Source organism: Poecile atricapillus, chromosome 2 (genome assembly GCF_030490865.1).
Source record: "Poecile atricapillus isolate bPoeAtr1 chromosome 2, bPoeAtr1.hap1, whole genome shotgun sequence".
NCBI classification, from domain to species: domain Eukaryota; kingdom Metazoa; phylum Chordata; class Aves; order Passeriformes; family Paridae; genus Poecile; species Poecile atricapillus.
The window spans coordinates 95,836,117-95,851,909 of record NC_081250.1 but is presented as its reverse complement, the minus strand read 5'-3'; the positions used below and the strand labels follow the sequence as shown (position 1 = coordinate 95,851,909).

The 15,793-nt window shown below is 38.6% G+C and overlaps 1 protein-coding gene across 6 annotated transcripts in view; it reads left to right on the top strand.

Moving 5' to 3' along the window:
- The window catches only part of ZNF407 (zinc finger protein 407), a 337,294-nt gene that overhangs the window by 10,023 nt on the left and 311,478 nt on the right, over positions 1–15,793 (top strand). Inside the window, exons 1-2 of one of the 6 annotated variants that reach the window (XM_058831045.1) lie at positions 8,315–8,372; positions 9,924–10,038. The exons of 3 other annotated variants lie outside the window; for them this stretch is intronic. The gene's annotated coding sequence lies outside the window, so the exon portion shown is untranslated. Of the gene's footprint in view, positions 1–8,314; positions 8,373–9,923; positions 10,055–15,793 lie in introns of those variants that run through there. 2 more of the 6 variants (XM_058831043.1, XM_058831044.1) reach the window with 2 other exon arrangements.

Sequence of the window (15,793 nt, the reverse complement as noted above, 5' to 3'; positions counted from 1 at the left end):
TCTTTTTGCTGCCTTGGTCCTCACTGTCTTTCAGTATGTTTGATATTCATATTTCTTTTTTATTCCTTCTTCCTTGCTGTGCTTTTTTTCTTCCTTTTCTTAAACAAATAGACAATATGGTAATATGAACTCTAATAGGAAAAAGGCATTGTTTAACTCAGTTGGGGTACTACTAATCCAGTCACCAAATGTAACCATAACACAGCATGCATTTTAATTATTAAATATAATGGAAACTTTGCATTTTAAATCTAGAGTTATAAACCACTTGCTTGAAAATGCACGGTTCAGTGCTATGATTTTTGCTTGTAGTGAATTACAGGGCAGTATTCTTTGATCAGTTATTACAGGTTGAAGATTAGTAGCATTCAGTGCTTGTGTTAATTTTGAGAGTACATATAGGAGTCACTGCAGGTCAAACTGAAGCTCAGTTATGTATATTTTTAATGATTTAATGAGCTGACTGGATAAAACAATGTTAAAATAAGTGACTAACACAGTTATGCCAGTCATTCCAAATAGGGGTAATTTAAAGGCACATTTTGAGGACTAATATGCTCCCAAATTCTAGTTCTTTGTAAAATACGCTTTATTCTTAAAAACCATATTGTTGAGGTTTTGCTTCTAGAAATGTTTGTTTGAATAGTTTTTGAAAGAACTCCTAATGATTTTTGGTGACCTTCCACTAAATAAGAGCTGCCAGGTAGAACAAATAATTAATATTTTCTCCTGTTTTTTCAATATATATTTTTGTAATGAATACATTTTGATCATAAATTATGATAGATTCCATGAATTCAAGTGAAATAATCTCATAGTCTGTGCTGCATTTTTTTCACATGAAGTATAAAACTGTTCCTAGAGTGAATGTGGTTCTTAGTGACTCTTCATAAAAGATTCCTAGTCCGTGCATGAGATGTGTGGGCCTGAACAAGCTCTCTTTTTGGGACTGGTGGACACCAAGTTATGGAGCAGCTGCAGTAGGATTGGAGGAGTAGGAGGCTTTTCTTGGGTGCCTGGTTTGGGGTGCTCGCACTGTAGGTATCAGCTAGGTACAAGAATGAGACTTCTCAGGTTTGCGAGTAGTAAATGATACGGTAACAGCTCTCCAGAGTCTTTTCTCCAGGTTGCCAGATTTAGCAGCTCTTGTTTTCTGGGTTTAGGACTTGTGCTTGCTGTTTTTCTCTAGCTTAGGGACTGTCTCATGCTGATTGAGAAGGAACTATATTGTTTTCTTCCCTCTCTGAACTAGATGTGAGATATCAGTACCTAAAATTCCAGGTCTCACTTTCTGATCCAGACATTTTAAATCTTGACATTGAGCAGTATAGTAGTGGCTAACATACCAGGTAGATACAGAGATGAGTGATTTTGGACTGATGAACTTTGGGAATTGAGTGCAGATTTTTGTGTCATGGGACCATCCAATCCCTTAGAGGATCCTTGCTGCTTGGTTCTTTTTTCCTGTTGATGATCTGATATAAATTCTGTAAACTGGTAACTGATTTTACATTTGCAGACTTTGCTTTTTGAGTCTGGTTGTTTTAAGGGTATGTTTGCCTTAGAGCATAAATCTTCTCATTCTTTCTCTTGTTCCTCATCGTCTCTATTGCAAATCAAGCTATATCAAAATAACAAATGATATCAATGTCTAATAGATCCTTAAAATTCATACTTAGTAGGTTTTTTTGCTAATGTGCCTTTTTTGAGTGTGTGTTTTGAGTGGAGGATGTGTAGGTAATCTTCCTACTGTGTTTGAATTTTAATGCATATTTTAGAAATATCCTCTGCTGTCTATCTATGCCAGATTAATCTAGTCCAGTAAAAGATCTTCCCGTAAAGATTATTTAAAAAAAAAAAAAAAAAAAAAAAAAAGCCGGAATCACTGTAGAGAACCAATGAATTTACAAATGTTACTTATTTGTATTGTTGTGGGAATTGGTTGAAATATATGTACATAGTCCTCATGGGCTGTAGTTAAAGAATTGCCAAGAGAGTGACTTTTCTGATTAATAAACTTAGCTGAAGACTAAATAAAGGCTACGTTTGAACACATGGCTTTGGTGGTTTCCTCTAAGCAAGAGTGCAGCATCACCTGGGGCACATGGGAGCATCTCTGGACTTCAGGTCTTTGCCAGCTTCCCTGGTGCCCCTGAGGCAGTGTCTGCAGGCATCTACCTGGTGTAGCTTGGTTGTTGCTCCTGCCAGCTCATCCAACTCACCAGCTGCACTGTGAGAAGCAATACAAGTTTTACAATAAGTTTTACTTCTTTGCTGCTTCTTTCTATTCCTTTCAGACTGCAAAATGGGGACTCTGAAAAGAAAGGTAAATTTCACTTTTGTGCTTTTTGTTATGCTCCAGGAAAAAGCTGAAAGTAGGATATTGCTAGCAGGAAATAGTGTAGATTGTAGCTTGCACCTTAAGGTCATAGGTTGCTTGTCTCTTGTTGCTTTATTTCATGCTTCATTTTGGAATCTGCCATCTTATGTATGAATTGTTTTCCACATTGTCTTAAATAAGACCCTTTTTATCCTTGTGTGAACTTCTGATAGTTTTTATCTGCCCTTATTTTTCTGTTCAGTTTTCGTTGCCCTGTATGTTGTCCAGTCTCCAGTTCCTGAATTCTCAAGTCTTATATCTTTTAATTGTGAGGACTGGTTTTTTTACAGGCTGTTTTGTCTATTTGTCATTTTTAAGATGTGCTGATGTGTTTTGTCTTGTGTCTTCCCTGACACAGGTGATATTAATGCTCTTTGCTGTTCTCACTTATTATTCATTTGTCCAATTCCCAGTTGTACAGCTGACTTCAGGAGATAGCGGTCGGATAAGAGCCTGAACCTGGCAGGTCAGCAGCAGCTGGAGGCCAGTACCTGGCTCCCATCTGCCCAGGGACTCTGGTGCAGCCAGCTTTCTCCCAATGGTTCTTCAGGAGATGGGGTGGGAAGATAGGTCTGAATTACAACAGATGGCTCATACCAACTGATTTAACTGGCCAAGAGTTAAAATTCTTAGTGTAATTGTCTTTTCCCTTCTCTCACATTCTTTCTTGCTTTCCTTCTGAAACAGATTTTTTTTTTTTTTAATTTGTAAAAGGAAAAGTATACCAACTTTTACATATGAAGTGGATTTTTACAGCTGAGTTATAAATTCCAAAAACTAGGTGGTTTATAATGGAAACACTTATGGGGGAGAGGGGAGGGCACATTATAATACATATGTAACCTTTTTCCCCCTCTCTTTAGTGAATAGACCGTTTAAACTAAATTAAGTAAAGGATATAAATTCTGTTGTTTCAGTTTATAATATTTCATGGTTGATTTTATAGATAAAAGTTACATTTAATAATAAATATGAAGAAGAATTTATACAGCCTGTTCTAGTTTGATATGGAACAGCAAATCCCATTTCTCTGTAGCTGTAAAGAAAATTCATTATAATGTCTTTGATTGTAAGGGATGTCTTCATTGTGATTAGTTACACTGATAATAAAACAACCTTTTTACAAATGGCACAAGATACATGAGATCGCATGTGTCTGCCTTTTAATAGCATTGAATGTGTGCATTTGCTATCTTTATTCTGTAGTCCTTTCATTTATAACTGGGCACTTTTAAAGTCTATAAGTTATTAAAAACCATCTAATATAATTTAATTTTTCTTTTGAAGCATTCTGGAGAGTGAAGTATTAATGCAACTAAAAATTATTAATTGTTGAGTTTTCAAAATATAAACTAATTTTAATTAAAAAGTGAGCTTATGTAATTTTATTTAATTCTGAATAACAAGTTCTGTAGATAAAATAGTGAAATCTGGATATATGGCATTACTTTACAAATCCTTTTTAAGCACCTAAAGATATATCTTGATTTTCAAACACCCTATTCCCATTGAATTTAGTAGAATTTAAATGTTAATAGGTATTGGATTAATTTAAAACACAGATAGTGGCATGAGGATACCTGGGTAAAGAGCTGGCTTAATGGCAAGGCCCAAAGAGTGGTGGTGAATGGAATTACATCCAGCTGATGGCTGGGCACAAGTGGTGTTCCCCAGGGCTCAGTACTGGGGCTGGTTCTATTTAATATCTTTAGCAATGATCTGGACAAGAGGATCGAGTGCCCTCTCAGTCATTTTGCAGACAACACCGAGCTGCCCAGGAGTGTTGATCTGCTGGAGGGCAGGAAGGCTCTGCAGAGGGATCTGGCCAGGCTGGATCAGTGGGTTGGGGTCAATGGTGTGAGGTTCAACAAGGCCAAGTCCCCGGTCCTGCCCCTGGGTCACAACAAGCCCAGGCAGAGCTGCAGGCTGGGGGCAGAGTGGCTGGAGAGCTGCTGGTGGAAAAGGACCTGGGGGTGCTGATTGACAGTGCCTGAACATGAGCCAGTGTGTGCCCAGGTGGCCAAGGAGGCCAATGGCTTCCTGGCCTGTATGGGGAACAGTGTGGCCAGCCAGGAGCAGGGCAGGGATTGTCCCCCTGTACTCGGCACTGCTGAGGCTGCACCTCAGATCCTGTGTTCACATTTGGTCCACTCACATCAACAAAGACATTGAGGTGCTGGAGTGTGTCCAGAGAAGGGCAATGGAGCTGGTGAAGGGTCTGGAGCACAAGTCTTATGTGGAGCTGGGGTTGTATAGCCTGAGAAAAGGAGGCTCGGGGACCACCTTATCATTCTCTATATGTACCTGAAAGGAGGTTGTAGCCAGGTGGGAATTGGTCTCTTCTCTCAAGTAGCAAGTGAGAAGACAAGTGGAAATAGCCTCAAGTTGCACTGGGGGAGGTTTAGATTGGATTTACAAAAAATTCCTGTACTGGGAGGGTTGTCAAGCCCTGAAACACGCTCCCCATGGAAGTGGTGGAATTTAGCATCCATGGAGGTATTTAAAAGACGTGTGGATGTGGCACTTGACATGGTTTAGTGGTGAACTTGGCAGTGCTGGGTTAACAGTTCAATTCGATGAATATGGTCTTTCCCAACATAAACAATTCTCTGATTTGGGGAGAAGGGAGAATTTTGTGAGGAATTCATTAAAAGGGGTATTAATTTTTTTTTCCATTTTACATATACCTAAGAATACTTAGATGTCCTTAACACAGCAGTACAGAATGAGATTGATGAGAAAAATGTAATGGTTGTAATAAGATCCTTTGCATTTTTACATTGCTATGATTTGTACTGTTACAGGGGTTTAGGCAGTAAAATCTTCTGTATTGTTTAGTATATGGAAATAATATCAGATATTAAATCCTGGAAAAGTGGTGCATTTGCTCCAAAATTCCATGTATAATGGAATTGCAGGGTCACTGTTAGAAGTTAGTTCCTTTCCTGTGTCATGTAAAAGAATTTGGTGCTTTAGAATGAGTAAGGCTGCTTAGCTGACAAAACTGAAGTTGTGTTTGATTATCAAATACTCCTTGAATTTACCAGAAAGTAAAAGCCTGAATCATAACTTTTGGTTGATGCTCAAGTCTTCTTGAAAATTCATGATGGAACAGCACACTTAATGTTAGGTTTCACTGTAAAAGACATAAATCAACATTTTTGCTCTGTTAACTGTAAGGTTTAATTTTACATTGCTGTCCCTTTTCCATTGATGATAACAGCTAGGAAAAGAGTTAACTTGTTAAAGTTTTCCCAGGATGAATACAAGGAAAATGCCTGTTGATGACTGAAATAGATAACTAATTATTGTTTTTACCCTCCGAGAGATAAACAGGCTGTACCAGGACCCTTCACTGTAGGAAGCAGCCCCTTTGACCTGCAGTCACTTTCTGTGCCCACATTGCTCAGTCAGAGGGACTGACTCTGTGGTTTGGGCTGCTCAGTTAACTGTGAGCTGCCAAAACCCTGCCCTTCTGTGGGGGACAGATCTGGCATTGTGTCCTGGCTCTGCTTTGCTGTGATAAGTCACCATGCAGGTCACCCATCTTGTGGTCCCTCAGATCCTGTGGGTGTTTGAGCTGAGCAACAGCCTGCTTAGTGATATGTCAATTTTTTCCTGCCAGGAAAGTGTTGGAGCAGGTGCAATTTATTACTTTAGCTTGGTCTCGGGGTACTTGCCCGGGATTGCTATTGTGTATGTTTTCTATGTTCATTAAAATATATTGATCTTGGGAAAGTTTGTGGGATTGATTTCAACTTGGTGTTTTTCAGGGAATTAGTAGTATTTTTGTAATAACACTCTCCTAAAGCATCCCTGAGAGAAAGAGTGATGATGTATTGAGGAAATACAGAGTCTCTGCAAGTAAGTTGCAGTTCTGCCCTTACTCCCAAGGTCCCCTTGTCTGGACAAGTACTCCATGGTCTTTGTGTGACCTCCTGTGATGCCCAGGAACTGGGTCTGCGCAGGTTCCAGCAGCATCTGCACTTCCTGCCCAAGAGGGCCTTGGGGAGCAGAAGGCCATGCCCAGGGCCACCAGGTTGACGAGGCACATCTTTCTAGTCGGTGGAAGAGTTGGACTGTGGTGCCACCCTGATCACACCAGATGATGGTATGGTTAGCAGTGGCTCTGCGTATCTGCTGGGCTCTGGTGGGAGGGAGAGACTTCGCACACTTGGGCTCCATTGTTTGTACTTCCCAGGCAGCTGTTTGATATTGTGGTGTTGACTGGAGATAGGAGTTTACTTTGATAAATCAACAGCTGAAGGAAATGCATTGCAGTCTTGTGTAGCTGTTAAGCAGTGTGCTTCAAAATAGGGAAAGGGTTTTGCAGCCTTGAGATACCTTGATGCAAGGTGCAGCTCTTAGAACAGAGTGAGGCTTCGTAATTTTTGTAGGTATTAGGGAAGTGGTCCCCACTGCAGCTGTTCTATAGCACTGTGCTATACCCCATGCACCACTCCTGCGGCAGAGATGAAAATGTTAATTGTCAGGTGATTCCTTGTTTGGAAATGTGGTTGAACATGTGTGCCTCACACAAATTGTGCTACCACTCTGCACATGCTTAGGCGTACTGCTGGTTCTAGGAGAGAGCTGAGTTTCAGGGACTGGTTTAGGTAAGCACCAAATTTGTTGTATTAAAAGAAATAGACTTGGAGGGAAATGAGCAGCAGCATTTGAAACCTTAATGTTATTTGTTGCCAAACTATTGATAAGTGTGAATGCTTTGGGCTAGTAAATGGGGTGTTTATTTTATAAGTGATGGTGGTATCAGCAAGATGCTGTTCCTTGTCTTCAATTACTTCCCTCCTTTGGTTCCATCTGCCTAGAATTAACATTCTGGGAAGATGTGGTTTTATCATATGGGCTGCAAGAGGAGGTAGAAGCTGCTCTGGAATCCTCTGGCCTTTCTCTCTGGAATAGCAATGCCTTCTCCCTCATTCACCTTCACTCTCCACCTGCTGACCAAGAGTGTGTTTTCCTGGGGAGAAGTGGGAGCCTGCTTGGCCTTCAGCCTCTTTTTGATCCTCAGCTGAAGTAAATGAGGGTTTTGTAGCTACATGGCTTAGTTCTTCTAGTGAAGGTCTTGAGGATGGGGAAGGGAGAAGGCTCCATGGTATGCCATGCTAGTATCCCTTGACTGCTGGCACCACAGAAGGCATGAATTTGTCTCATCCCATATTGCCAGTGCTTGGACTCATATTGCCACCGTCACACTGGTATGCCTGCCATTGCTGTCTTATATTGGTTTCTGTCTCTTGACACAGACAGATGTGTCACGGATGGAAATTAGAATAAAGGTTAGTTGTAACCCCTGAACTGTGTACAGTCTGAGTACAGAACTACTAGAATTAAAAGTTCTGCAGTGACTATAGCTGAAGCTTGGGTTTGTTCACCTGATCACAGGTAAGAGTTACTTCTGGAGGAAGCCAGGCTTTGCACAGCTATGCATAGTTTAAGTCACAGTCATGATCATCTAAGTTATTGGGGGGAAAAAGTCCCTCTCTGTGTTGCAGAGGACGTGGCAGCGCAGTTGTGATTGCTTGCATGTATTACAGGAAAACATTAAAGAGAAAAGATGTGATTTGTCATGCATCTTTTCCTCTGCATGTTAAGGGTTTAACCTTTCCATTGCTGAGGTTTGTGTACAGCTATCCCCTTTTTATACTGATTCCTTCTTTTTAGTAGAAGTCCAATATAAATATATAAATATAAAGAAGGAAAGGCTGGTTTGTTTGCTTTGCTAAAGTGTGCTGGAGAACTGCCTGTACTGGAAGGACTTGGGACATCATCTATTACACACGGCCCGTTTGAGTGCACATGATGTGAGGCAGCCCCCTGCTTCCACCGTGCTCCCCAACACCCTCAACTTTATGTGAGAAACCCAACTGGAAAATCAAAACTGAAAAGAAGTTAATTTTGTATGTCTTGTAGGATTGAGCTGAAATACTTCCAGTGCGCTCACTTCTGTTTCACTGAAGAGAAAAACAGGGTTTGTTTCTAATAGTTAAATTTTTGAGTGTGTCTGTGTGTCTACCGTAATACAGTAATTTGATTATGTAATGTAAATATGTACATTCTAATAAATATTCTAATTGAATAAAATCAGCTGTCATTTCATTAGATATGCCTACCAATAGAAGATGTAATACCTTTCTGTTTGATCTGTTTTTCTCAGATGGAATGCAATTACTTCCTTGTATGAAGTGGCCACCAGGGGTCATCAGAATGCTTTTAGTTTTATTAATGTCTCCTTTTCTTTAGACGCATATGTACACTTAGTATTTTCTGGAAACTTTGTTAACCTATCACACACAAAAAAACCAAAGTCTTTGTTAACTGTTCAGCCAAAAATTCATGAAGCTCTTTTCAGCTGAGCATCTTGAAGAGGCAGCAGATAAGGATAAGTGTGCACAAGAGTGAGAAGCATGTCCGTAAATACACTGATTACTGCATTCTTTTCTTGATAATTTAACTGGTGATAAATACAGTAGTAGTAGATGACAAATGTGTCCCAGGCTGTGATGGTAAAGGCCTCTTGTTGCTTTCTGTTTGAAATGGTAGTTTTAAGCAAGGGGCCAATAAAGTCATCCTTTTTTGACTTTTTGATTTAATTTTGAGCAAAGGTTAATGGAAATTTAGTAGGTCCTCACTTATTGAAGTCTTCACAAATATTAAACACCTAGAGTAGCCTTCTAGGAAATCATACTCCTTATATTTTTTAAGGAGAAAATAGGGCTTTTAGGACCAGGTTTCTAGGCTAAAATTTCCAAGAGCCAATTTACAGGTAGCAGCAATTACAACTTGCTTTTATCTTTTCTGCCGAAGTTCAGGAAAAATTTAAGACTTCCAGTATTTTTTTCATATGTCAGCGACAGTATCTGTGTAGTTCTCTGATGAACTCCAATGTGGTCCACTGTACTTAAGAGGGTACTACAGCCAACAGTAGAAAGGGATTCAAACTGCATTTTACTTTTTGCTTCTCTCTAATTTTACTTGGTGTACTGGGTGAGAACTGTATCTTGCATGAAAGCATCTCATTTGAAGCATTCCCACAAACCACAGAACATACTAGTGTATGTGGAAAATAGTATTTCTTTCCTGGATCTGATAAACTCTATAAAATTAAGTGTTTTGTGAATACTTAGAAAGTGCTTTTCATCCATAAATAATATCACAGTGCTATATGAATGCAGTCTTTTTTGGATTCTCAGAAGTTTCTATTGAATGTTTCTATTGCTGTTGTTACATGTATGCCTTGCACTGGAAACAGTCAGAATTCTTTGATTTTAAAATTCAAAATGTACAAAATTTGTACATTTGTACAAAAATGTACAAAATTTAAAATTCTTAAATTTTAAAAACTGAAAATCTGGAGGTCATATAAAAATTTTTAGGAGATACTACTGCATTTCCTCTGATTCTGTCTTGCACATACATTGCTATTGATTCTGAATGCACTTGAAATGAGTGTATATCTCTGTGTGTCTTTTTTGACTTCCTATTCAAAGCTGATCTAATCAGTGGTTCCTGTTGCATTTAGCAGCATTTGGCTCTTTCTGAAGTGAGTGGATGACGAACCAAGGAGCCTTTATGTTGCCAGTTTCTGCCCACCTGGAAGGACTCAGGAGTGATTTGGAAGCAGAAGCAAGAGGGATGTGGGTAGTATTGCAGGTGCATTTCCCTGAGATGCCGTTACAGTTTTTTTCAAAATGGTGGCTGTGAGAAAATGAAATTAATGGCTGCAGATAACTCCCAATTTTCAGTGATACGCAGGGGATGATTATCAGTGGGCTTTTTATTTTGTTACTTGAACTGTTCTGGATAGATCTGTGTGGAAATTTCAAAGTGTTTAGTCTTGGAAGTCTGCAGCTTATTTGGAAGTCTCCTGTGGAGATTTTGCTGTCCTAGGAAAGTGGTGGCTTAATGAGGTTTAAGCCTCATGATACAAAGCTCAAAGTTCCTGCATTTTTGAGCTGCAAGGGAAAACAAATATTTGTAGTGGATATAATCAAATTCTCCTCAAAAATAGGTGATCTTTGTTCCCTTTGAATCGACAACCATATTGTCTCCTGTATTCCATTATTGAGGAGACTGTTAGCGTGGATTAATCGTTCTGAAGGAAGTGTGGTAACTTTGTAAGGCCATAAGACAGATGTATGATTCAATTTAGGAAGGATGTTGAGCCACTGAGAAGATGCTTATTTGACACGGAGGTAGTACATTGACATGAGTTGTTAACATGCAGTTTTGTACAGGCTATTTAAGGAGCTCATTAAAATGATTTTGCTTCATTGTATCCATGATTTAATTGAAAGAATTAATTATCTGAAAAGGGGAATTTTTACTGGAAAAAAATGAAACTCTGTTTTCCATATGTCACATCCGTTACAAACACTGTAGATTCGGCATTGAATACTTGGAAACAATAGTACTGTGACTGAGAAGTGCTCTGGAAATTCTAATGCCTGGATTAGCATAAAAAAAAAAAGTTATTACTTGTAAATAAACTTTTTTTTGTGTTCTTCTGTACACATCCCTATCCCTTCTCTTGTCATAAAACCAAAAAGAGAAGTAAATAAAATTGTATTGACCATCAAGTTAAAGAACTTTGAAGTTTACTACAGGTTTATCAATCATCGCTAAATTTCTTGTCTTTTTGATCTTAATTTAAAATTGCTACTTTCTAAGTTTCATCTGAGGATTAGAGCAGTGCAGGTCTTACACTGGAAAGCTTAACTGCCCTGTCTCTACATTTTGGCATAGTGAGACATTATATACTGTTTTGGACCGGTGGTAAAAAATTGGGACACTCAAATCCAATGTTCTCTATTTTCATCAAAGAAAACAGCTTCTGTCCACAAATGACTTATGCTTGTGTATAGAACTGTAGCAGACACTATGTCAATATACAAAAAAGCTTTTTATGAAGAATAAAAAAGTGAGTTGTTATCAGGTAAAAAATGGTGGTGGCTGCTCAGGAAGTGCTTTTTTTCTCTTTTTTTTGTATGAATTTTCTACTTTACAGATAGTGAGATCATGCTGAATTGTGATTGTGAGATATCTTTTAAATTAATTTAATTACAGAAACAAAAACTCCACAATTCTGATAATTTGGAAATCCCAGTGGATGAAAGGAGAGAATTTTTAGTTATATTGGTTTATGTGATAAGGTCAAAATACTACATATTAAGCACTTGCAATTTAAAAATGTGTGTTTTATACATTCTGTAAGGATTTGGATAGTTGGCCTATGCAGATGTAATGTACGTAACAAACATTCTGCTTTTGAAGATCTTAAGAACATGTTTCATTTCTTTCAGATATTTAGAAAATTATTGAAGAAAAAAACTATGTTTAAGTAGTTACAGTAGAACTACTGAGCTCAGCTTTTTATAGGCAAAAATTGTGAGGCCACAACAGGTTCCTTTCCAAAACTCAGGAACAGCACTGTGCTACAAAGAACCTTAAAATGCATTAGGTAATGTATGACTGTCTCCAAGCAGAAGAATTTGTTAACCTGAAGCTAATGTGGCAAATTAATTTTTGGTCATATCCTTTAAGGATCTGTTCAGTTATACTTGATTTATATGAACATTAACAAAAGATTTATGTTACAAAAAGTCAACCCACTTTTGAGTTAGAACAGCTTCATTTTGAACATCGAATATCATGTTAAGAGAGCGCTGTTTGACAGAACCAGCTTTTAAACTATGGAAATACGAGGATTTGACTGCTGTCTGCTTAGCTTGGGATTGATCCTGTGCTGCTGTTTTCTGCTGTGCTGTTCCTAGCATTATCATTGGCGCAGTCTTGGAGCCTACATAAATACATTTTGGTTTATTTATGCAATACTTTAAGTGGAAATGTATTGTTGCACTTTAAGCACTTGTTACTTGTAATAACGTTTCTAGATGATGCTTTAAAAGATGAAGGTAGCAGGAAACACAAGGACGTTTACATCTTGCACTGATTTTAGTCTTGGTCCACGAATAAGGTGATTCAATAGCTGATCCTCCCCATTGCTACTGCTATACAAGTTTGGCAGCATTACATTGCTATCAAAAGGTGTACTCGATCACACTAACAATTAGGAGTTAGATCTAAGCATATGCTTAAGGTGCTGTGGCTTCAGACTTGTTACTTGTTACATCTAGAGTGTATTCTTAGATTAGGTTAATAAAACTCCAGATCCTAATTCTTTGCTTGTGATGATGATCCCTGCGCCAGACTAAAGCTTGATCCAAAATTAATTTTGCAAAAAGAAACCCATTTGACCTTATATGGTCACTGGGACTGTCCAGACTTTGTGTGCTTTGATGCCTTCTCCAATGCATTGATTCTTCTATATTACAATACCAACTGCAGGATGGCCCTTAATTAGTGTGGTGGCTTTGTTGAGGGCAGAAGTGAATTGGTTTAGGCAGACAGAGGATTAGGACCCCTCAGATTTATGAAAATCTTGTGCTTTACCATTATCCTAGTACTCTGTGGCAAATCTGGGAAGGAGCTTTTGTGAGAGAAGCTTACAACAGAGGAAGCACTACAGGCTCTTTTTGTCTAAAGGCAGCTAATGGTGTGCTGAATGCCTTCTTTCAGTAGGGATAGCCATTCCTGAAATTTATCCATGCAGGAAGGAGCCCACAGCTGCATTTGGTGGGTGTGAGGCACTACTCTGCCATCAAAGAAGCTGAGCTATATTCTAGTGAAATTGTGTTAGAGGCACAGCAGTGTGATCTGAGCAAAGGCAGGAAGAAGCAGAGACATGGTCCAGTGCTGTGGTCCACTGCTCCTGATCTTGTGTGAGATGTGGAGAACTGAGCAGAGCTCAGCAAATCACTGATCCTGGTCCTAGCAAAAAGTAGTTAAATAGTAGTTAAAAAGTAGCCATTAAGTCTATCAGATGTGCTCTTGTCCTACAAGCAGCTTTAGGAGGGAGCTAAACGAAACTGGAGGCTATTTAATTCCTTAGATTAATTAATATAGAGGCAGTTTTAGAGAAACAGCATCATAGTTGCCTCATAGTTGTTTTCTTTCATAGAGAATACTGTCTAGATTTTGGTTTCATGCAGGTACAGACTCCCATGTAGTGATATTTTGACACAGATTATATGGAAGTGTGACAGTAGCAAATGTAACTTTGGGAAGGGTGTTCAGGAGTAGACTGTTTTCCTGGAAACTTAGATGTGTGGTAGTGATGAAGTTGGTAAAGGTGTATCATTACCACACCGTGCCATAGGTAGCCTGCAGTGCAGCTGGAGAGAAATTGCCTTGATAATGCTTTCTGGTTGTGGGGGTCGATGTGAGGCTCTTGACTTCATTAGAACTGCCTGTAAATGGAACAGAGTGCAGTCCCAGTCTGCATGCTAGAAGTTTGTCATGAAATGAAGGCAGAGATAAGGAATTAGGCAAGAAGTCTGCAGTGTAAGGCATCTTAGCATATTTGTATTACACATGTGATTATTTTAATTTCATATTGAGGTTATTGGCAGCACCTATGAGATTTGTTTTGCATTTTTCACTTTTCTAGCAGCTAGTTTGTAGTTCTTACTACAAACAGCTTACAAAGATAAAATAGAGGAAATACATTTTTTTTCTTGAGTGCTAGAGAAATACATAACTGGTGCAGTTGAGTGGGAGATCAGATTGGACACCAGAACTGGGATTCTGATCTGAGCACAGAGCAGGATGAACTTCCATCGAAGAGTTACTGAACAAATGCTGAGAAATGAGGATAAACCTGTAGAGATTGTGTGCAGATAATCAACCATCTTTTTTAGGTGTGCAAGTGGCCAGTGGAGATGAGCTGAATTTCCAAGGGAGTGGCAGAAAAGGCCACTTTTTGTTGATGGAGAAACCTCTAATTATCCAGATACAACTTTTGATAGTGGAAATGTTCAATGCCAATATTAGTTCACTGCTGGACAAGTTTTCTGATAAATCTTATGGTCTGAGAGGAAAATATCCTATAAAGAAGATGGAGAATTGGTTTGAGATTGCAAATTGTCTTGTACAGCAAAGGAAAAACTGCTGCTCTTCCCCAGGCCATACAAGGGAAGAGTGATCAGGTCTTGGTGGTGGGCTTGGAACCTGCTGTGAAGTTGCAGCAAGGCAAAGTTGTTTAAGGATGAACTTGTGACACTTGTCACTGAAGTTACTTGATATTTTGCAATATATAAATAAAGCTGTACTTCAGTTAAACCACATAATTTTCATCTGATATTTTTTTTCTGTATCCCAAACAGTGCTCATTACCTTTTCTGGGTAAGCTTGCACTTCATCTGGTTCTGCTATTAACTGCTGTAGTGTTTTTGAGCATACTAACAATGTGCTGACTTATTCCAGCTGAAAATATAGCTCTGTTTTCCTTCTGACTAATTGTGATAAGTTTCCATCATGGTTTTGTGAACAAAGAAAAATAGTAGCGCATAAGAATCAGAAAGCCACGTTTAGGGGACAATATCCTCCAGAGGGCTGTTGTGATCTAGAGGTGGTTATTCTCTTACTATTTAGGTGTAACTAGCTTGGTATAGGTTTGGTCAGTGCTTCAGTTCAATGAGAGACCTACAGTTGAAGAACTGTTCAATATATACAACTAATGTGCACTCAGCTCCTTAGGGGGCTTCCATAAATTATTCTTAAGCAGAAAAACACTTTTTTACTTCCATGGGTAAAAAGTCCAATGGATTTGAATTTATTTTCTCAGTTTAATACTTTCCTACTTTGTCCTCAAAATTAAGCATAATTATTTTTTACCATGTACTTGAATAGTTTTTTGTACCCTACGTTATCTATATCAACATTGCAATTACTTAATCTTGTCAGGAAGTACTTACAATTGTGGTCATGGCCTCATTCAATGGATAACTGAACAAAAAACTGAATACTTGGATCTGCAGCAAATTGATGTTTAAATCATAGTGTAAAGCACATAGATAAACATTTAGTATTTAATCATCTGTTAAAATGAAATGCATTTTCAATTCTCAGTCGCTTCATATCAAAATGAAAATGTAATAAATGTCAGGATTTGATTTCCCATCCCTCTTATAAACTGTGTTGGTAGCATCAGTTTTCTAGTGGCGGCATCTTCTTGGGAGCAGGAGGGTCACACTGGGCAGTTGAGCAAAAGCTTTTGGTAACTGGATTTCAATGGTTAGAGTTTATGCTGGGTCTCAAAGGTCTTACCCTTCTCTGCACTGTTATTTCATGACTTTTTGTTTCTCCTCCCTCCTCCCCAGTTGGGAAACAGTGTTTTAGAAGATATTTTAGGAATGATGGGAAGCATTGAGATACTTGCAGCAAATTCTTTTAGAACATGGTTCTATATGTGTTTTCCTTCTTTAGTAGGTAATCTAAGCAGAAGAAGGAAGGCAAGCTGCATACTTAAAATATTTAACATCTATGTTGGCT